This window comes from Cupressus sempervirens, chromosome 7, assembly GCF_028749045.1.
Source record: "Cupressus sempervirens isolate cs-2001-9-10 chromosome 7, ASM2874904v1, whole genome shotgun sequence".
Taxonomy (NCBI): Eukaryota; Viridiplantae; Streptophyta; class Pinopsida; order Cupressales; family Cupressaceae; genus Cupressus; species Cupressus sempervirens.
Window position 1 is genome coordinate 7,248,143 of NC_143124.1, and position 20,100 is coordinate 7,268,242.

The 20,100-nt window shown below is 35.0% G+C and overlaps 1 pseudogene across 1 annotated transcript; it reads right to left on the bottom strand.

Moving 5' to 3' along the window:
- Window positions 1-9,138: 9,138 nt before the first annotated feature.
- LOC149545141 (disease resistance protein Roq1-like) lies at window positions 9,139-12,926 on the bottom strand (annotated as a pseudogene). The gene is made up of 5 exons (XR_016353533.1): window positions 12,294-12,926; window positions 11,098-12,158; window positions 10,708-10,968; window positions 9,941-10,596; window positions 9,139-9,767 (listed from the first exon to the last, which is right to left on the bottom strand). The product of XR_016353533.1 is annotated as a disease resistance protein Roq1-like (transcript).
- Window positions 12,927-20,100: the final 7,174 nt, after the last annotated feature.

The window sequence follows — 20,100 nt, forward strand, 5'->3', positions numbered from 1 at the left end:
GATCTTAGATTTGCATTTTTTTATTTTAAATATGACTCAATTTTTCTATCATCTTTCTTTGGGCTCAATTTGAGATCAATATTTTTTAGTTCATGCTCCAAGATCTCATTTTATTTCTTCATCTTGAAAATTTACCACTCTCCTTTATTTGGTCCATAGTCTCTTTCTTGGATTTGAGATTATCAATCTTATCTTTCATCTTTCCAATCTATTCATTTGCATCCTCAATCTTTCTTTCAAAACATCTCTTTCTTCAGTAAAAATTTCAATATTCTAAAGAGCTTCTTCTAGGTTCTTCTGTAACTATTTCACATCCATAGGGGTCTTACTCAAGTTGTTAAGCCTCTTTTGAGTAACAGTGCTTTGATACCAATTTTTAGAAATAAGGAATACCAAAAGTGGGGCTGGGAGGGGTTGAATCTGTATTCCACAAAACATAGCCTAAAACTGGATATTATAAACAATCTCATAACTTGCATATGAAAGAAAACTAACTATGTTGAATAGTAAAGACAACAATGCAATAGAGAAACTCATAGTTTAACATCATATTTTGTTAACTAGGGAAACCCTGACCAAGGGAAAACCTTGGTGGGGATGGTACCCAGAAAAATAATCCACTAATCAAAAGTATGTTGTGAAAGATATTGACCTTGTTAGGAGTTTACTACATATGTATAGTGTCTCGGTACTTGTTATAGGACTAGGCCTTGTTAGAAGCCTTAACCTTGTTAGGATTTATTTCAACACTATTAAGAGTTGATATATACAAATTCAAAATGTATGGAAGATGAGAAAACTTCCCAAACATCCAATGTGCAATGTAGTTCTTCAATTTACAAAGAGATAGATATAAAAAACATCTTTATATTGTTGCTAATATCTTCAATATCTGATTTCTGGCTTTGTTGCTCATCACAAAAAAAATTGCATTCCTCTAATCATACATCATAATTTGCAACTAAAAATTTACTTTTTCACATTGCATAGTTACACATAACTTCTCATATTACAATCTTTCTTTATACCTTTACAATTACAATATTACTTCCTAGTTGGCCTTCATTCTTTTACACACTTTACAAAATGCATAATCAACTTTTTCCCTCTTAGGTTTAATGTCTATGATGTCATCCCTAATTAGTTAAGAAATTATTTTGGTAAAGAAAATAATTCCTTAACCAAAAATATCCAATTTTCTATTATGCTTGTATATTGTTGTAACTAATAAATTATCCATAACTCTTGTTGTAGAGTTTGTACTTGACCTATGGATTTGAAAATGTCATCATTTATGTATCAAGTATATGTAGCTAACTTCACATGATCCCATGTTACCTCAGTACATTGTGTTGATCAAAATTTTATCTAATCTCCCAAATAAGCTAAGTGAGACTTAGAAAAATCGTAAGTATAAATGTCATAATTCAAATTCCTTATAGTTTTCCCTCTTCATACAGAAGATATGTTACCATACATGAAAAAATCCAATGTCTACCTTAGCTAAATTGTCAACATATGCATATTAGGTTTCCTACGTGTCTTGTTTCTTCTAGGATTAGATGTTAGCTTGTGTACTTAGCACCTTTGAGATATATTGCTTTTAAGATCTTGAGACTTAGATTCTTGTTGTGATTTCTAGATTAATATATGTTTGGGACTAGAGCTTATGTCCTCAGCATGGTGGGAGTGGGACCACTTAGATTCCACAAGGTTGGGAGGTAGTGATTCTTTTCCATTGAGAAATGACAACTTGATATTGATGCTAAATATACCATCACTACAGATTATTTTCACCTAATGATTAGGTTGTATGCATACTCTGTTACTTTGTACTTAAGTTTTTGAGATCCTATGGTATGATGTATCAAATATCATGATGTGTATTCTTATAGTATTTTATACCCTGCAACATGTGTAGTGGATGAGTATGCACTTATTGTAATTGTTTATTCTTTTGTTAGATTTTGCACATCTAGTTTTTCCTATTTCATGGACTAGCTTAGTTATCATACTTTAAAAAACTTATATATGTGATTAAATGTTATGGAACCCTTGAGAAATATATATTTTTATTTCTTTTCTTATATATGAATTTAATTTGTATTTTGAGTTATTGCTTCTGCATTAATATCTCCCATGTATTTTAATCCTTTAAAAAAAAATGTTTAGCAAACTTAGAATCATTATAAGTTAATTTCTCTTGGGTTCCCTAGCAAGGTGTTACAAAACTATTTTTTAATAGGAGTCTAGAAACCATTTCACCTAGGTCAAGAAAATGACAAAAATCTTCTTTATAAATGTCTTAGAGTTTCTAGGCATCTAGTTTCCCTCTATATTAAGCCTCATGACATAAACTATGGTTTCAATAAAGATAAAGAACATTACACTACAATTACAAAAATTTCCCTCTTCCCAAGACACTACAAATTGTTTTGATCAATATGAGTGAATACCGTCCATACCCTTCAAGTATTTATCCATGTGACCATCAAAAACATTTTTTTGAGCCTTGGTGTTATTTAGAGCTCATTGCACTTGATTAGTTTGGCTTGGTTTCAATCCCACCTTGAAACATTATAGGCTGAAATAATAACCCCATCTTTCACAAAGACCATGAGAAAAAAACAAAAGCAAATGAAGAAATGAAAGCTTTTTCTACTAACTACTCTCAAGAATTTCCATTCACATCGTTATTGTAGTGGAAGTTATAGTTCAACACAAAAACATATGACCAATATATAAATTTTAGTCTTGTTATATAAAGAAATCCCCATTTCTTAATCTAAAATTCACCTAAAAATTGAATATCTCTAATTTTATAGTTTACTTGATGATATACAATAGTAAGATATGTATTCTATACTTAAGTAAATAAAAAATAAATGCATATTATACTTACCAATTCAAATCATATATGTATTAAATTCATTATTTTCCCTATGATAATTTTTTCAAATGTTCTAGGAATTAGTTATAGAACCCCTTTAACTATAGTGCAATAGAAAAATATTAAATGTAAACAATGGTGCCAGCACAACACATCCTCTAATTATAGTTTACTAATTTTATATTTATATATATATATTATAACTATTAATTATGTTTCTTATTTAGCTTTCATTTTTCTTTCTAGTTTTTTGAAAAAAATAGATAGATAAGTTCTCTCTCTCTCTCTCTCTCTCTCTCTCTCTCTCTCTCTCTCTCTCTATATATATATATATATATATATATATATATATATATATATTCCAAAATAAAATGTGTTGGTTGATGGGTGTGCATTTTTGTCTCTTTTTATATGTTTCTTATGCACTTTTTTTTTTTATCATACTTTAAGTCTTCCAGCTCCCTTTCATTCCATTAGTCACTAGAGAAATATAGTATATTTGATAAAGTGTAAATTAGAAGATGATTTCTGAAATAGCCAACCAAGAAATTAATAATAATTTGGATTGGTTTATGCTACAAGAACTAAATGAGGTCGATGGAATGGTTATAGGAGCTTCTGCATGATTGTATTATATGGATAAAGAAATCATAGATCTATTTAGTTATCTTATTAAATAGTCAACCTATTTTGAGTTTATAGTCTAGAGCCACAAATTAATTAAGGAAACTTTTTATAGTATCTATTTTATTGTTTAAAACTTGTGGCCAGTGGCCAAAATAGAATTTGTATAGTTTAGGATAGCAACCTATAGCAGCAATCATTGGATCCAACTCTATCCTAAGCACATATATGTTCATAAGACATTAGGTTGATATAGATATATTAAAACTCTATTATAAACTATTATGTGTGTTGGTATATAGATAAGAATTGGATCACTTATGGTAGTCATGTGTTAAGTTCTTTCCTCACCACGTGAACAAGAGGTAGGGCCCACTCTCAGGAATATCAATGAGATTGTTAATTATCTGTATGATTTACTTGTGTGATTATATTTGTATTATGTTCTCATATCTTGTGTAATTTTAGTTAAGTGGTTTTATCTATATTGTTTGTTGCATTGCTTGGTTTTAAATAGCAATTCCATTTTAATACATGTAGGATAATGGATGAATGTTAGGAATATAATCTACATAATGTTTCTATAGACAATAAAGTATTTTTATGAGATCAACTGAATTCCAAACTCTTGGTTTCATCCAAGTTCAATCATTTTATAATATTGCTGCAATTACACACCACCATTGTTTTAGAGTATTCTAAACTTCCTATTGCACTACACTATTATTTCCTATATCATAAGTTCATGTCACTTGTTATCACCTCATCTATCAACTACTATTGGAGACTTCATGATGCAACAAATCTTCCTAACTCAAACTAAGTCCATCCTAGTATTTGTTATTCACATACTTTTTAGAGTAATAATAGTGTGATTTACATTGTGATCTTTATTCTTGATATTTTGTATATAATTAATAGATTAAGTGTTATCATATCATGTGACCTAAATAGAAAATTAATCTTTTGGTAATTGATGTAATTTGGAGTAGATTCAAATGTGGAGGTAGATTTAATCTTGCAAGTGTGAATTCCTTTACGAAAGAGAGTTTGATTCTTTTAAGTGTGAATTTTTGTTCATTAGTTAAATACATTTCAACTTGATTCTGCAATGTGTAGACTAGATTTTATTCATAACCACTTGGCCTACTATCTTCATTCATTGAGAAGATAGCCACTATATTTCTAATCAGCTTACAAGTCCCAGATCGACACTCTTAAGATATTTTAGTGCAATATATATCTTGAAACAACTCAACAAAATAGAACCCAACTTTACCATACATTGGCTAGGTGCAATGTTAAAACATCTAATTTTAAGGAAAAATAATTGGCAAAATAAATACAATAGAAACAAGTTAATAATGATAGAGATCTTTTAATTTTTTGAGAAAATGAATACAATTGATTCATAAAATGTGATACATATTTAAGAAATAACTATTAAAATAAATATAAATTATATAAATATTTTAAAATGTATTCTGTAATACCTTTAGTGTATAATTTTAAAAAAAAATATTACATGCTTTCTTATGAGAAATGATCATTTAATAAATAAAGCACATTTAATCTTATTGAGTAAGCAATCAAGTACACAAGGCTTATTCAAATCTAAGAATCTTATTATTGAAAAATGACAACTGTTGAAATTATCATTATAGAGGTGCTTTTAAACAAGGAATATTGTCTCATGTGTACAACTCTTTGTCTAAGCTTTCCTTTTGCACATTCTCCATCTATCAAACCATAGGAAGTTTTTAGGGCTAGTTTATAATGGCTCCAACCAGTTACAACCCAGTAGTCAATATTGGTGTTCATGTTGCTGCTTTGGAAAGCTAGAGTGCCTCAATTAGACAAACATCCTCGTAAGTTCATCCCAAAGGTCTTTCACAATGTAATTTTGATATTATCCTTCCTATGCAATAATTTGCCTCTACATGTGAATGGTTAGAACAACGTACTTTAATAGGGTATTTTGTGGGTAGAACTCCTCCTAAAGTAATTCTTTGAGAATGGGTTAACAAGAGCTAGAGTCCTCATGGAGTCCCCCTTGACATTGTGCAAAACCTTACCGATAGTTTTTTTATTTCACTTTGCTAACTTGTCCCAGGCTAATGCGGTTTTTAACAATTTCCCTTAGTTGGTTTTTTCCTCCTTGCTTGTGTTCCAATGATGGTCATGAGACTTTGTAGTCTTTGATGAAGAAAGCTTAGGGTGCATGTTTGGGTTGATTTCCCTAGTTTACCCTTGTCTTGCTAGTCATTTATTGAGTCCATTGCCAACACTCTTGGCAAAGTTGTTACTAAAGAACACAAGAATTTTTTCAATACTTGCCCTCAGAGATGTGTTTGCGTTGAGGTTGATTTCTCCAAGGATCTCAAGGATTCTATGAGTTGGTTCCCACACCTTCTCTTAGAAGGTGTTCTATTTGGAAACCTATTATAGGTGTTAGTTGATCAAACATAAGATCAGGGATTGCCCTTTGGCAGTACCTAGGGTTAAAACCCCACCCAAGGATGCTTCTACTAAATTAGTATAAGGAAAAAAAAAGGAGGAATGGACCATTGTTGGCCACAAAGGCAAGATTTCCTCAGCTCTCAGTAAGACGTATGTTGCTACAGTTTTCCTTCCTCCTATATAAGCACAAGTGCAAACCTCAAAAATTGCAAGGTCGACAATAATTTCACCAAAGTCAAATCCTATTGTTTCACAAGTTTCACACCTTATTGTTTCGTAGGGGATCAAGATGGTTGTGAGGGCTACCACTCTTGTAGTGGTTTGCACTCTTCTTGTCACGTCTTCTATTGCAACATAGAATGTGTGGCATTCTTGCAGTCCTCCTAGACATGCTAAGAAACCAGAAGAGAAGCAATGGGATATCATTGTTGTTTAGGAAGGCATGGAATGGACTTGCAAATCCAATCGACAGACTTTGTTTTCTAAAATTGATTTTTCCAAAGCTTATGATCGCATTGAATGGCCCTTTATTTTGGCTATGCCTCAGGCTTTGGGGTTCTGCCCTAATTTTCTTCAGTCTGTGGAGATGGTCTTTGGAGATCCTAATGCTTGTATTACCATTAACAATTCTCAATCTGAAGCCTTCCAACTCTTTTGATCCATTTCACAAGGTTGCCCTCTGGCTCTAGCTTTGTATGTTCTTGCTGCTAAAGGGTTTGACTACTTATTGGCCCACTCTATTTCCTCTAGTTTGGTTTGTGGCATTTCCTTGCTTGAATCTTCATCCAAGCTTGTCAATGGGAACTTTTCTGATGATTTTTTGCTCACTCTTTTGGAGGATGAGGAGAACATTACTAATGCCTTTCAATGCTTGGACATCTTTTGGCAAGCTTCTAGATCAGCTATTCAATGGCACAAGATGCTATATTATAGGCAATCTTTTCTTCCAACCCCACCTTGGCTTGCTCAATTTGAGTTAAAATGGGTTACTCATGGGGAGATTTTTCACTTTCTAGGTATTCCCTTTTCTTTCCAAGCTTCACTGGTGGACTTGTGGAATGTTGTGCTCATGAAAATTAGAAAAAATCTTGACTATTGGCTTATTAAACCCCTTTCTCTTGTGGGGAAATTCCAGATTTTCTCTAAGGTGTTGGTGGCTACTCATGTTGGGATCCTTCCAAAGCCTCTTACCTTAAGTTGGAATGCTTACTCCGTAACTTTATTTGGGTGTTTGGTTTTGATCAGCATGACTTTCACCAAGTGGGATTTTTGTTTTCTCCCCAAAGAGTTTGAAGGTCTTTGCCTTCTCTCCACCTAGAAATAAGGGCTCACACTCTGTGCTAAGTGGATTACTCATGTTATCATTGGTGATGAAGCTTGGAAAGTCTTGGTTCAGCATTACATCGCTTCTGGATTTCCTATCAACAGGCCTACATGGAAGGGGATTGGCTTTCAAACTCTTCTTGTCATGTAGGAACCTATTCACATCTAGGGCTCTTTTGTTATCAAGAGCATATGGAAGGCTTGGGAAGCTATCAAGCCTTGGCTTCGGTTCGTGATGTGTTTCATCATGAACTTTCTCTAAATCAGTAGAACATTTGGTGGTCCCTATTGTTTTCTATTTAGGGTGTTCCTCTGGCCAAGACTCAAAGTGCATCAAGACTCCTAAAGACCTCTTTTTTAGGGTCTCTATGAGTCCCAGATCTTGGGAGGATATGCAAGTCCAGTTTCATCTTTCTCATTAAGATTGATAGACTTTTGATCTTCTACTCTCTACAATTCTAGATCATTTAATTCATAAAGTGGGAATTCATTTGTTCGACCTTAGTGGAAGGACTGGAAGTGGTATCTTGCAACACCCTTCACGAGTTACAAGCCAAGCTTAGGATATTGATGGCTCTCTCCCCATCTTCCCATGGTGGACACTCTCAACTAGTGATGGCATCTGTAGTCTTCTCTTTATCAATGGAGGATTTTTTTTGATACTATTTGCAATGCTATCTCTAAGCCCAAGATTTCCCATTTTTCCTAGTGCCTACTTTTTCAAGGGCTTCCCCGTGGGCTACAACTCAAGCATATTGGGGTTCTTGATCCTCGGTGTCCTTTTTGTGGGCATCCATAATCATTTTTGTATATTTTTTGGTTCTGTAGGCATGCTCAAAATTATTGGCATTGGATACATGATTTATTTAAGCCTTTTAGGCTAGAACCCTTTTCTTGGCATATGGTTGTGTTGGGTGATTCCCCCAGAATCCCTACGAAATTTACCAAGATCTAGCATACCTTCAGGATGGAGATTTTGTTTATTTTATGGAAGGATAGGAATGTTGTTCTTTTCACTCACAACTTTCTTGATATCAATGTTTCTATGTACACTAAAGCATGCATTTGTCATAATGTCATGATGCAGATTTAGGTCCAGGCATGTCGCTACTTTACTTCTCCACCTCAACATGGTTATGGCTAGTCCCTGGGTCTGGTGGCTCCCCCTCCTAGTGCTCCTCCTATTGCTTCTAGCAAGTGGCCTTTCTACCTGAATTTAGCTATCTCTCTACTGCAAGCAAAGGAAAAAGATAAAGGCAAGGTTCCTGATGACATTGCTAATGACTAGACTATTCCTAGTCCACTTGCTAAGCCTAGGGATGTTTAGGGTTTTAATGATCGAGATGAACCACCCGCCTTAGTTGGCACTACTTTGGCGGCCTGAAGGGTTGCTTAATGCTATTTTTTTATGAATAGTTGTTGATTCTGCCTATGGCTTTGTGAACTCTTGCAGGACAATTTTGTATCCCCTGACCCTTTTTATGTGAATTTGTAACAAGTATATTAATTTATTAATAGAAAAGGACTATTCATCAAAACAAGGCATATTTGATAATGTACATAAATGTTTATTCAAAGAAATGTAGAATAGTTTTTTACTTCTACCATCTCATAGTAATGTTGGTTAAGCAATTTTTGGTAACCAATTTTAAAAATTCAGATAACATTAAAATCTAGAATATACCAAATAAAACTAATATATTAATAATAAAATACCTTAAAATTAATATGATAATAATCATTTGATTTAAAAATTATAATACAATATTTTGAAAATTGTTATGAAATGTTTAAATAGACACCCAAACTTTATACTGTTTAAAATTTAAGGAGGCCTGCTATGAATTTTAAAGTTTTCATGCATGAATGATTAATTAAGAAAACCTTACAAACAACCAAGTGAATTCTATACAAGAAATATTGGAAATCCTTCACTGCCATAAGAATAGATGGTGGCTTTTGCAACAACAAACGGTCAAAGCAAGTTGACCACAAGTCCGAATGTTTATTCACTCGAAATTTGGCACCTTCCTTGGTACAATGAACGAGCAATTCTTTGCAATGCAGTTAAAGCTTTCCCTTCTTCCCCAACTTTCATTGTGATCTTCCATCCCTTCTTTACTGTCACATTGCTTAGGCTACCTTCAATATCATGTTGGGTGAGTACAACTATGATTAAGCAATCCCCCATAAAATAACTGTCATAGCCGTCTTCAAATTCGAAATCTAAATAGGCCACATCATTGTAACGCATTTGTGAAGTTGCGAACAAAACATATATAGTGATTGCACTCGATGAGCTGCTCACCTCCAACACATCATGCAGACCGTACTCTCCTCTCCGAATCTCACTGACTTCCTGGGCGCCAATCACCTCAGAAAATAAATTTGCATTCAATTTGGATGACACATTACTCGTTGCCTTCTTGCCGTCTACAATGATTTGCATGACTTTCTTGACGGGCAGCGTCTGAAACATTTAAAATATAAGCATTAAAAAAGAGGGATAATCATAAAAATAGCTTAAAAAGAGTAGTAATTGTTTTCCCTCTCCAGCACAAAAGGGAAAAATCATTTATTTCAGGTAATAGGCTTGTTTTCCACTCAAAATCAATTGATTGCATCAAGGAAAAGTAGTATTACCCTTAGTCTATAAATGTAATTCCATACCCATGATGCATACTCATTATTAGGAATTCTAAGAAACAGACTTTTCAATATCGGCAACTCTTCTGCCCCTTCTAAGCTCTGCAGCTGACGACAATCTACAATCCTGATTTCCTCCAGATGACGTAGATGAGAAAGGGTTGGCAACCATTTCAACCCTGCACAGTTCTTTAGTTCGACCTTTTGAAGCCCTACTAGAGTAGACAAACCTGATATTGTTTCCAACTGAGCACAATGGTTCACTTGAAGAGTATTCAGTCTCTCTAGCTTTTTAAATCCATTTCATCTAGACTATCCATGCCAAAAAAATTTAGTTTTTGAAGTCTGGGACACATCTCTCCACAGATTACCAATTTGGATATATTTTGAAGATTGAAAAGTTCTATGGTTTCAAGCCTATCCATGCTTAAATCAAAATTCCAGCTGAAGAAGCCATCAGTCATAGACTCCAACTGCAATGATCTAAGATTACTAAGTTGTTTAATTGATTGCACCAAGGATGTTGTATCTGTCTTCTGAAGTGAGTTCTTTATATCTAATTCTTCCAAATGACTGAACATTTCTATTAACTCTGGAAGCTTTTGCAAAGAGGGAGAGCTGTAAATCTTCAGTTTTCTCAACTCCAAGCTGGCCTGGCATTGACAGTTGCATTGACAAAACCATTTCTTCTCAATAGTTAGAGATCTTCTTTAAACAAATATTATGAAAGGAGACTTAATTTCCATGAAATGATAGCGAAATACCTGCGGATTCATCTGCAACTGTTGCTGATAACTGTTCCACAATTCTTCGACATTCCAAACTTCAAAAATATGCAATTTCCGTAGAGGAATCCATGAAGGAATGCTCATAGATAAACTGTCTTGCGTTTCATGCATTTCAAGCCACAAGAGGCCAGTCTCAGCTAGAAAGTAAGTGACTTTCCTTCTGAGGGACGAATCGCTAAGCGAGTGGAAACACCTGCCCTTTGTTTCTGTCAGAATTTGCTCAAGTCCTTTTGCTTCCTGCAGGTAAGAATGAAAGTTAGGTAAATGGTTGGCTAGCAAACCTTTCGTAAAACACGAAAATTAAAATGTTTTTTTGGACAAGCTCTGTATAGATTCTAATTCTAAATAAGAAAACAAGAACCGCACCATAGATCTGAGTTGTTCTGATCGCCACAGCCGAGGAGGGCCCAGCTGATTTGCCATTTGCCTTCCCAAATCGAAAAGGTGATCGTGCATTACAAATCTCTGCTCCTCCACTCCAAGTAGGCACTTATCTTTCAGGGTTTGAAGTGCATGCTCAGCGCTCCAACCGGATGCATTCCAGATTCTTATAGCATTGTTTGTCAATTCACAATCTTGGCTTTTATTGAAAAAACATGCAATATCTATAAATATCTGTTTCTCCTCCATGTCCAGTGCATCAAAGCTAATTTTGAGTCTCTGCATTATATCTTTGGGCTGTATTTTCTTGAACTTTTTCCAATACCAGCTCCCAATAATACTCATCTCAACGATATAAGACATGTGCGCCCAAAACTATAAGTGAGAGCGGCAGACCTCCACAGAATTTCACGAAACTTACAACCAATTTCTCATATGATGCGGGTAGATCACCTCCGTGGAAAGCGTGGCTACAGAAGAGCTCCTTAGCACGATCTTCGTCCATTTCCTTCATTTTATAACGGAAATCTGTACCTCTTAACAAACTCTGGTCACGGGTTGTAATAAGAACCAAGTTACCAGATCCCAGCACGCCTTGAGTTAATAGAGCGTCAATCTGGCTCTCATGGTCGATATCATCAAGGATTATAAGGAAATGCAAATGCCTTGGCCTTCTCAGATGATCCTTCAGCTTTCCAATTCCACGGTCTACACTCCTAACCTCTTGACGTTCATCGAGAAGATCTTTTAAGAGCTGCCTTTGTAAGCAGTGCAATTCACCTCTGGCATGAGATTCTCTCACATCAGATAGAAAACATGAGGCATTGTAACCTGAACGCTTCCTGTTAAAAACTTCCTTTGCAAGAGTAGTCTTGCCAGAGCCACCAAGTCCAAAGATGCCCACCATTCCCGCTGTCCTTGAACAACATCTCTCAAAATCTTGGACGAGCTCGTCAAGTCCAACCGGATATTTAGCGACATGCAAGCCTGTATTCTTTTCTTGGACTACTTTTACCACACGAGATACAATCTTTTCACTCAAATTGCTGAAACCCAAAACCCAAAATGTCATCAGAAAGGCATTCTTTTAAGCCAGAAATGAATGTCATGTACTAGAGAAAAAACTTAAGGTAAAAAGTGATGAATCACAGTCAATACAAAGCGCATTATAGCAATCTTACTCTTGATGCTCGCTGAGCTCGTAACCAGATATATTTAAAGCTGATACGAGAGGCTCTTTCCATTCGTCCAACTTATCAAGATTCCTGCCTTTCTGTTGATAGTCAGAAAATGCCGCAGCATACTGTGACTTTTTGTCGATGTGGCGCAGCTCCCAGGGCTGGACATCGTAAAAGACAGGAATAAAGAGGGCATCGGTCTGTTTTAGCATAAGAACCAGGTCATCCAAACACCAAGAGGACTCTGCATATCTTTTGGAAAAAATGGCTGTTTGCACACGAGATGAAAGTATGCCATTTTCAATAGCAGAAGGAATAGAGTCTCCCCCTTCAATTTTTTCACGATCTAGAAAGGCCTTGCATTCTCTTGCCTTGAGTAGGTTTGGCAAGGGTGTGTTTGACGTCAGGGCCTCGGTGACTGATGAAAATATCATACAGCTTTGGAGATACAATCGATCTCGCGTGAGGGGTTGAGGAGGAGGAAGCCATCTATGACTGCAGGACAAGAATTTCAGAGGATTGTGGATATGAATGGCAGAATATGTGAAAAACTCACTCCAAACTTCCAAAGCAGAGTGGACTGAATTTGATAAAATTATTTGAGGAGAAAAAACGAAGGAGCAGGGATGAAAGAGCATGAAACAGTGGTGTCTGCCACTACACAAAAAGATAAAGAGGAATCAGTCCAAAAAACCCCAAATGCTGGGGATACCCAAACATTTTATAGAGAGTTTTAATTATATTAATTAATCGGAAAGAGAGAGATCAGTCCTCAAGAAAAATCAAACTTTTTCTCTTCCCGTACTTTTCTCTCTCCACGTACTAAACTTGTAGAGAGAAGTTCGGGGTTTGAGTTTGAGTTTCATTCCCCTTTTCACAATCTTCTCTCTCCATGTACTAAATTTTTTAGAGAGAAGTACGGGTTTGGGTTTGGGTTTGAGTTTCACTTTCTCTTTCTTCAACATTTTCTCTCTCCACATACTAAAGTACTCTCTCTCCCCGTACTCCAACTTTTTAACCTAATCCTAACCTTGAACTTTTGAACCTATACTCCAAATTTCCAAATAACCACTAGTACAAAGTTGAAAGAGAGGATGGGGATGTTGTATACTTCTGTGTGGGGATAGACAAGATGCTAGGGCTGCTAGTGAAAGAGTGGCTTTGCCATGGTAGGAGGATTTTTGGCAATTTTGTGATGCCATAAATGCTGGAAACTGTAGAGTTGTATTCTTAGACACGATTAAAAGGATGTATAATAGCGCAATCCATTGCATATGATGGAGGGTTCTTGGTCCATCTTACACAGTTAGGTAATGCCTACGAGATCATTTTAGAAGCTAGTAGGGTTTGCAAGAATGTTTGGGCATATGTTGGATACACAACATTATAACGGGCATCACAATAATGGAATATGTTGCTTGATCCTTTCAAAGGATCCTCACTGTTACTGTTGAAGTCTAGAGCTGCTTATGAATGTATGGGCATACCATAGTGCAAGAAGAATGATCTATGTGAATCTAGAACAAAGACAATGCGTGAGCGGCACAAGTTGAATAGTCAAGGAGAAGTCTATTGGTAGGGGATATATGAGAGGGAAAGACACTGCCATAATCGATGGAAATTGGAAAAGAAGAAGAAAAGACAAGAATACATGAACTGTTTGATCAAATATGTTCCTCACAAATCTACAGCTTTGGTAAAGCTTAAAACCAGCATAATGGCATGTAATTGTTTGACATAATGCTCTCAACTCAATACAGTAGCAAGTGTCAGATACGTGAACTAATTCAATTCAATTGTAAACAAGGCATGCAAGTTTTTCAGTAAGCCGTTTCTAAAACAATACGGGCCTCAAGCAAAACACATGACTTGACTCATTTCTTCAATTAGCAGCATCAACTGAACACCTTAACAAAGCATGTGAGATGTTTGACTAAATACATCTGAACTGCAACCCATACAGTCCGCATGGCATTTAAAAAGGTAATCAATGAAGATCTGCAGCTTCATAGACATAGACCTGTGACTTCATAGACATAGATCAGGCCTAGAGATAATTTGATCCAATTTATATCCTCAGCCACGCATGCAAGTCCAGACCTGTGGTTTGACAGGAACCAAGGCACGTGAACTTTGACATTTTTATTAAAAAGCAGACACTGCCGAGTATAAAGCATTGATGCTTTTACAATACAATTCAATGGAAATAGCGAAAGGTATATGAAACATTTAATTGAATTGTCATTAAAGAAAACGTTGATTAGTGAAGGATATCATTATGTCCTGCGAATGCTATATCTCTGCAATGTCTGGGCATATTGAATGGCTCCTCATCAGGCTCAACATCTGCATAAACACATATTTGAAATGTGAAATCATTAATAGAAAAGTTGGAGTATAGTGCAATATGTTTGACAAGCTACCTAATTTGCTGTCATTTAAACACTTCAAATTCAATTCCCATGGGAGCATTGGTTACTTTAAAGATTTTCGAGATCTCTGAGCCATACATTGGGTTGTGAGAAATCCCAAATTATCTAAGATTTTACCTCCCTTCTTCTGAAGTTGTCCATGAATTTCACCAAAGTCAAAGTAAGGCAAATACCAAAGGGGGTCATCTAAGTCTTACTAGATAGAAATATATATTGGAGGAGCCTACCAATTGCTTTACAGAATGCCAAGTCTAAGTGCACCTACATTCATCGAATAGAGTTGCTGAATTGTTCAATGAAATGCCTCTGTCACATATAGGAGTTGTATTTTTCAAAGTGAAGTAAAGATTTTGATGAAGTTTTATGATCGCTTGAAGAAAATACCACACCAAATTTGATACAAAACCAGGTGATTATTGACCCCGCATTATCAATAGGATAGCCCTTGACAGGTGATAATATGAGGTATAAATTTAAAGGTAAAGAGCTCCCTGTGATACTAAAAAGCATGCTTCCCAAAATATCCAACACAAAGATGGGGCATTTAGAAGTTGTAGACTTCTAGAAACTGATGAGCAAAGAAGATAAATCACCCCTGGCACATCGAATGCTAGAAAGTGGCCTAGCCCATGCAGGAGGACATCTGCTTGCAGTTCAATGTGTGGAATTGGTTTTAGAATGTATCAAGGCATATGATCAAAATTTCAGAGACATCAAGACTGCAGGAGGTAATGTCGTGGCAAGGTTGGACCCAGTATCTATATCCATCACGTTCAGATTGCTAGTAAGAGAGGAATTCACAAAAATTTCTAAAGAAGGTGCCCAAGGTTATTTCCATCAGAATAAGAAAACATGTCTCAATGTCATTGCTAGAAGTTGGCTTGATCAACCCAGACGAGGACTGTCGCAATTGCCAAGAATGTTACGTAAGAATATCTTTAATGAAGACATTTTTGATATGATAGTTCTTCTCAATAGAATGGTGGGAAATTAGACGAATGAAGATTTTTAGGATTAGATGTTTTTGTATATTAATACCATCACCATAGGAAAATAATTTATAGAGTGGGGAGAAATGATTAGCGATGCCCTCCATCACTAGTTGATAGGATTCAATGCAAATCAAGGATTTTACATGTCCTCGTATCTAATGTACGCAATTGCAAGTATGAAGTCATGGCCTAGTCTAAATCCTTATGGGGAGTATAGCTTAACCACTCAAATTTATAACTATTACCCCCAGTTGCAATTAAAACAGAGCAATGCACACTTCTGCAAGGTGAATGATGCTTTTTCTATGCTCACTGCCAAGGAGCTACAAGGAGATATAGGACTTCGAATTTCTCCTGAAGCAGCCACTCTCATTAGTATTTATGGTAGCTTCTTCATACAATACCCCCGATTCACTTACATGCATATTGGAGGTTTTAAAGATTGTCCTCTCATGTTGTCTCGCTTCGTAGATGACAGGTTGGTACTTTTAGAAGTCTACAGGCAAATTGGTCAAGTAAACAAAAAGTGCAGGAGCAAAAGATCTATCCCTTTTCCAATTGGCATTGGACATTACAGTTGTTTATCTTCTACGGATGCTCAAAATATTGAGAGATCCATGGTGAACATAACTTTACACTCTTTCTACAGTTGCTTTCCATTTGATGGTAGCAGGTATGTTAAAAATAACTTGGCACTTAGACCCAACTATCTTCATTTCCCTACAATTGAAGATTATTGGGTGAACTATGAGAATGATTTCGAAGTAAGAAAAAGGGATTGGATGAGATTTACAGTACAACAAATTATTGATTACAAAATGGGATGGGTTGTGACTGGCATAATAGAGGATGGGTCAGACTTGATTGATCCTTACTTCTTTGAGTGGATACAATTATTAGAATTGCCATATATTAATTGGTCTCTGCCGAAATTGAAAGACCTCAAGGAAAGGACATTCTTTGTGATTCAACAAACTGAAACTTGGTTAAATAATAAAATCAAAGAAGTCACTACTACTAAATTAATGGGGAAAATTAGCACAAAGAATAATAATAATTCTCAAGAAGGAACATTAGTTTTAGCCATTCAGTCCTCTATCCCTATGCCCTTGGGTTCTTTACATAGTGCACAGGGAGGTGGTGATGGTGAGGATCAGGATAATTGGGTTGATTTAACTTCAGCATGTGAAGTCAGTGTAGTCACCAGAAAGAAGAGATCAAAACCCAAAGAAAAGGCTTTAAAACCAATTCAACAAATGATTAATGAAGCTCCTAAGATGAATACTTTACCATCATTTGTAGATGAGATGATTCAATCCATGGCATCTCCTACACACTCATTGTCTCCTGAAAGCATAGAAGCAATTCAAGAGGAGCCAGTTGTAGAAAATGTACATAACTTGAACTTGTCATCTACAGTCTTATAGGTTCCTTCAATAATCAGCCCATTTGCTAGTATTTCAACATCTTGGTTACAACAAAGTTTAGAGAGAAAGAAGAAAAGGATGATTCAATTGGAAGCACCCAATCTAGATGTTGTAGCTGACTTAATGCATAGAGGTACAAAGATAAAGAAGACTAAAATGGATACTAGATTAGCAATGAATCCTACTTCAAGTAATTTATATGTTGAAATTGCACAACCAGTCTTAGAGAAGGACATAAATGAGGCAAATGAATTTGATTTTAGCATCACTAAAGTGGATCTAGGTTGGACTACCCATGAAGGGAAAGAACACAATTTTCAAGTGTTAGTTGCTGTCCTAATAGAATAGTCAAGGAGAGATAAGCAAGTTAAGAATCAACTAAGTGTCAAGTCCAAGCCCTTTCTTCACGCATCAGATTGATGGTTGGTGACTCCTTTCCAGATCCTAGTTCATCCATAGAAAGTATAGAAGATCCAAAGACGATGTTTGATGAAGAAACCATTCAAAACATAGGAGAATGCCAAACTTATGGTAAGATGGTGAAAGCGCGGGTAAAAAGCATGAAAGAACATGCATCAAGCTTATTTCAAGATGTTCAAGATACATTTACCAAAGCGGATCATATACAAAAAAGCATTAAAAAAGAACTGACAATTCTCAAGGAACAACAAACATTTTGGAGAGAAATTGATGCCAATTTAGTAGAGATTAAAGGCACAGACAGCAATATCGTTAAGTCACTAAAGTTAATCAACACTGGAGAAGAAGAGAAAATTGATATACAGCTTGAAAACATCCGATGGAAGAATGATAGTATGAATGAACAATTGAGTGAAGGAGAACAATTCTTAAACTCATGCAAGTTACTGAAAAAGAGGGCCTTGGGGGATATACTGATGATCGTAGAAGGTATTCCTATTAGTGAACACACTCAAAATCCAGACATATCTTCCATTTTGGAATGCATAGGGACAAAAATCAGCACCGAACATGGCAGTAAACAAAGTTCATATGCTAGTGTTAGGACGAGATTGAGCAGTCTCTCAGTAGCATTGAACTCCTGTACTCAAAACTTCCCAGGTTGTGTCATAGAATTGGATGAAATTAGAAAGATACATGAGCTATGTAAGCTAAAGATGCAGAGTTTAATCATCATTAAGAACAAAAATTTAGCTGAAGTCATCAAATCATTCAGAGCGTACAAGGCAAACTTAACTCAGTTGCTGATAGCACCTACAGATCAAAGGACAAGTTCAGGGAATATCAGTGGGCACAGTTTAAAGTTAGAATTATATTTGTCTAAAGTTGTCTTAAAAATTTATTTATATATTTTGTAAAAAGGTTGACTTTAGAGTTAACTCTAGTTTTGGTTTTTCTAACTATGATTAAGCTTTAAAGGTTAGAGTTGGTTATGAACCATCTTCAAGTAGTTCAAACTCTAACTTTTTGAGTAGTTATGAACCCAAAAAGTTGGTTAATCTAGATTGGCTATAAATTCCTAAAAATCAATGTAATAAGGGACTTTTTGAACTTGGATACAGGGAGCACTTATGCTCTGATAACAAAGCAATTTTTGGAAAGTGTGTACAATTGTTGTTTTTGTAATCAGTTAGTTCTTACTTTCTTGGTGCAAAGAAATAAAGGAAGTACATTTGGCATTCTCTTTCTAAAAGATCTGAATTGTTGAGATGTTGATCATTTATGAGTATTTTCATGGTATGGCGTGAGTATTCTTGAATGGTTGAATTAGCATTGTGTTGGTGAACATTCTCAAGCATAGTCCTTGATTACTCTCATTAATAGTTTACATCAATTTTTATGAAAACATTGAAGGTGTGTGGTGCATTCGCTATCAATGGTTTTCCTTTTTATTTTCTAAGTTCTACTCATCTTTATTAAAAAAGCACAAATTTTATCTTACGAGGGAGCTGCCCCTCTAAACGTAGAGGAAGGCCGGATATCAAGGGCCTATCCAACTGTTGGAGACATCGATTTGCCACACACTCCGTTGGGAAAATTCTACTATGACAAATCTATTTACCAATAGGACCACAAATGACACACGGTATCCAAAGGTAGGCAGTAAGCCTCTGAATAATATGGAGTCTATAAAGATAAAGCAAAGCATTGAGAATTAGATTTACAAAGCAACTTTGGGTAAATAACGAAGAAAGACACAACAAGAACAAAGAGTAAAAGTAGCGCACATGAAAAAAGATAAATGGAGTTTTAAAAAGTATAAAAGGAATAGACGTGTCAATTGAAATGAAATGACCAATCAATGAAGGGACCAAGAAACAACAAATAAAGAAGAAAGAAACAAAAAAGTACTGAGAACAAAGTGGGAACCAACTATACAAAATAGAAAATAGAAAATACATTGGAAAGGTCGGTGATATAGAAAGATTGTATTCACCACTACTAAAAATGTCGGTGGAATGGTGGATTCTCCTAGCATCTATATGCATTGTCATACCATCTCATCATTGTCATAGCTGTCCGAAAAATTGAAATATTCATTAGAAATAGATTAACAATTTTTTTTATATAAAAAAGTGTCATGAAGTGGCATGTACTTGTCTTTATAGTTTAGAAACTAGTTATAAAATAATTTTAGTTTAAAAAATAATTATAATATAATTAAAATAATTATGTTGTATTCTAAAGGTATTCTATTATTTAATTATTTAATATTAAATTTAGTAGAATAAAAGAGTAAAATACATGTATGAAAAAATTCAAAATCATTTGTTAGAAATAGATTAACAATTTTTTTATATAAATGATCCGAAAACTGAAATATTCATTAGAAATAAGTTAACAATTTTTTTTAATAAATAATACAATTTAGTTATCTTTTCTCTTTAAAAAAAATACAAATGTATTATATTATATTTTTACAATAATTTTAAGATTCTAAATTCTATTAGAAAATTAATATTTGAAATTTGAAATGCAA